Source organism: Ochotona curzoniae, unplaced genomic scaffold (assembly GCF_017591425.1).
Source record: "Ochotona curzoniae isolate NIBS_2020 unplaced genomic scaffold, NIBS_Ocur_1.0 patch371, whole genome shotgun sequence".
Lineage (NCBI taxonomy): Eukaryota > Metazoa > Chordata > Mammalia > Lagomorpha > Ochotonidae > Ochotona > Ochotona curzoniae.
In genome coordinates this window covers 408,289-412,301 of record NW_024466941.1, presented here as the reverse complement: position 1 = coordinate 412,301, position 4,013 = coordinate 408,289, and the positions used below count along the sequence as shown (strand labels likewise).

The 4,013-nt window shown below is 47.2% G+C and overlaps 1 protein-coding gene across 1 annotated transcript in view; it reads right to left on the bottom strand.

The window, feature by feature from the left end:
* The window catches only part of LOC121167455 (dynein heavy chain 14, axonemal-like), a 404,109-nt gene that overhangs the window by 358,586 nt on the left and 41,510 nt on the right, over positions 1 to 4,013 (bottom strand). The gene's annotated exons all lie outside the window — the stretch shown is intronic.

Here is a 4,013-nt window from a genome sequence, read left to right as displayed (position 1 = left end):
AGAATACATATTTCTTTATATGCTATGGGTCTTATAAGTTCTTCAAATTTAAGTAATAATTAAATCTAAGTTATGATAATAAAAAAATCCACTACCACTTTAAATTATAGCTAAGATTAAGCAGAAAAAAATCAAGAACTGCAGCCTTTTAAAATTTATGTATGAACCTGGAAAACCCAGGAACTATTTTCACTTTCGAAGTTCCATTTACTTGTCAAACTTAAAAACATAAGCATAAAATGCAGAGTAAAAAGGCTAAAATTAAAATCTAGAAAGGCAAACATTTTTTCCCCAGAATTTATTTAGAATCCAGCAGACAGAACTCAGCTTGCCTTGGCCCTAAATCATTCTATGGTGATGCAGAAATAGAGTGTTCATCCATTCATGCCCCTCCATGAGTGTGCATGAACTGCCTTCCTTTCAAGCTTTCCATCTTTCTTACCTTGTGTAGATTCTATTGCCAAAACACACTTGCATCAGTAAATTATGTAGCCTATATCCCTAGTTATACTACAACAACCACTAAGTGTATGTTTCTCAAAACAAAGATTTAGCAGTTGTGCTTTAGGATTTGAGATTTCTCCCAGTCCCTGGCAATTGCCAGGTTCCAACTTTTCGAAAATAGCCTATCTCCAATCTCTGCTTCTTTTGGAGTCTCTAGGCTAACATCCTATTCGAAGTTACATTCGCCAGGCCTTCATTGTTCTAATGAAGCTTTGGGACCCTGCACCCATGTGGGAGACCTGGAAGAGGCTCCTGGCTTTGGCTTCGCACTGGCATAGCATCCGCAGTTGCGCTCACTTGGGGAGTGAATCATGGGACGGAAGATCTTCCTCTCTGTTTCTCCTCTCTGTATACCCACCTTTCCAATTAAAATAAAATAAATCTTTAAATAAAAAAAAAAGAGTTCCATTAAAAAGTGGCAATTCAGGGCTCAGCGCGGTGGCGCAAGTGGTTAAAGGTCCTCGCCTTGCACGCCCAGGATCCCATATGGGCGCCAGTTCTAATCCCGGCAGCCCCGCTTCCCTTCCAGCTCCCTGCCTGTGGCCTGGGAAAGCAGTTGAGGACGGCCCAAAGCTTTGGGACCCTGCACCCGCATGGGAGACCCGGAAGAGGCTCCTGGCTTCGGATTGCGCTCACATGGGGAGTGAATCATAGGAAGGAAGATCTTCCTCTCTGTCTCTCCTCTCTGTATATCCGCCTTTCCAATAAAAAATAAATAAATAAAAATAAATATTTAAAACAAAATAAATAAATTAAAAAAATATATGACTGGAAATGTTTTCTGTTTAAACCACATCTTATGGACATCAGTAAAGTCAAACAAGGGGGACAGATATGACAGTAATGACTTTTAAAAATTCCTTTTTATGAAAATCTGTTCTCATGAAATAGAAAATTCACCAGTGATAGAAACTTTATGAATGTTCAGAGTGGGACAGTCCTTTGCCAAAATCAAATGTCAGAACAGAGCATTCACGACGCATGAAATCTTATGATTCTAATGCACATGGAACAGTGTTTTTTTTTTCCAGCTGCAGTACCTCAGTAAATCAGGGAATTAAACAGAGCTGCTGTGAAGGCCATGGCTGCTGGGAGTGCACACTGCTTCTCTCCTGCACCGACAAGTACCATCGTACCTTGTGGACAAGGTCTGTGCCGATAACCAACTCACAGGAGGGGCCAACAGAGAGAGCCCTGCAGGTTGCTGTTTTCCACAAGGAAGGCAAAGGGAATGGGTTTCTAAGAGAATGTGGAGGAACAACTCACTAAAATAAGGTAGGAAATACATCTTGCCAGTGAAACTATCTCATCTTTAGAGTTGGTGACATCTTCATTTTGCAGAGAAAGAGCTTCTGCTGCAATTACATCTCAGAGGGGAGACTGAAGCTTCCTGGAACTTCCAACAGGCTTCTGGGTGAAGATGAGCCTTTAGTGTGGATAGGAGAACTCACGGCTCCTTGCGTGCTCCATGCGTGTTGCCATGACTCTGGGTTGGGGAGGCACAGCCTCGACTTCCGGCTCAGGATACTGGTTTGCTCCCAGACAGCAGCTGCCTGTTTCAACAAGGATTGGGGAAGAGGTGGGGTGTCGGTGGGGGTGTTGGAGGCTTCACAACTTCTAGACATACAGTTCCATGCTGAGCAATCTGCACCGGCCAAGTTTCTCAATTTTAAGGCTGCAATACATTTAAAAGAAGGGAGAGAATGGAAAGAACGCAGGTGGGGGGAGAAACAGAAGGGAAAGGAGCAAGGAAAAGGAAAGAAAGCAAAAAAGAGAAGACATTAGAGGTGGCCTTCAAGAGCTGGATCAGATTACCAGAAATCAGCTCAGGGACAGCAGTCAAAAGGAGAATGAAAGCCAAATTCATTTTATCTGTTGTTTAGAGTTCAATGACAGAAAAAAAAAAGAATGTTTATGATACATCTGCATTCCTTGTGGAAAAATTAGCAGATGAGAACAAAGCAAGGAAGGAAGAAAGGGTGGGGGAGAAGGTAATGAAGAAAGAGAGATAGGCAGAGCTGAAGGAAGGAAGGAATATGCAAGAGAAAAACAGAGGAATAAACTAGAGAGTTGTGGAAAAAACTAAGGTGGGGAAGGGCACACAGCTCCCAGGTTAAGTTGATCCAGGTCAATCAAAGGCTTTTTTGCAACACTAGCATTAATTGGATTTGGACTGCTAAAGCACTGTGAATCATACTAGAACATGGTCATGGATGCCACGCGATTCTTGAACAGGATAACTTAATGTGTAGCATAAGTAGCAGGGATCACTTGCAGGATTTTTGCATGACTGCGTGTGGCCTAGCTCCCCAACAGGAGCTCCCCAATTAGCTGTGGCCGCCCATCTGGGACCAGAGGGACTTAGGGAACCTTAACCCTTAGGTGGCCTAGGTCCACCCACACACAAAGCAGGCCTGTCTGCTGTGCCACACTTGCTGCTCCAAGGCCGGGTTCTGTCGACAAGATACAGGCACGTCCCTAAACCTCCAGCCCTGTATTCTTTCCATCCTTACCATCCTTACCGGGGACTCCAGGGCCATGTAGGGCTCAGGCAGTGAGCCTTACCCCCTTAGCAAGCTGTTTAGCCACCCACCCTTCTAGGGCCAGGCCCATTGGGCTGGCAACCCTGCAGCACCGGCCAGCACACCTTGCTGCCCTGCCTGGTGCTTCAAGGCCATATTCACTTGCCCTGGGCTAACCACACCTCTCGCACTTTTGCCATGGCTGCTGCAGCAGGCACAGGGCAGCTTGGACAGAAACTCTGGTACCTCTAGCCTGCTTAAGACACCGCCCTACCAGCTGATCCAGACTAGGTGGGCTAGGCCAGCACCTCCCAAGCTCCTAGAAACCACCAGCCTCACCACCAAGCTCACTGCTCTAGAGCCATTCTGGCTCAGCTGGTGACCCCTGCTACCCAACCACCTCCACTCTAGTTCCACGACAGTTCACTGAGACCCATCATGTTCCAAGCCTGCCTGCAAGCTGCTCCAGCATCAGGCAGGCTCAGCCAGCACCCACACACCACTAGATCACCACTAGATCAGCTGTTCCAGGCACAGGTGGGCTCGCACACATCCCCACTCCCTAAATAGACTGCTCAATTGCCAGCTGCCATAGGTCCAGGCCTGTTCGGACGGCCAGCTGTGGCACGAGCCCACAGGAACTGAATCCCCTATGCCAGAGCATGCACACAATGCTGCCATGACTAAGGTTCTAGGACCCAAACCCTTTTCTGCGGAGCTTCCCACATTCTCGACATGCCTACCAGCCCCTCAATGGCTAGTCAGGCTTGGCCAACACCCCACAACCTAAGGCTGCGTGCCCTACCTCCCTGATTACCACTGCAGGGTCACCCCACCACGTCCCAAGTTTGCCTGTCACTTGCAACCTCATGCCAGCTCGGCCAAATGCCCTGCAAACAAAGTAGGCCTGCCCACCACACTGCTCACTGCTCTAGGACCTGGTTCAGTCAGCTGTCGACAGGCACGCCACTGCCCAACCAGTCATGC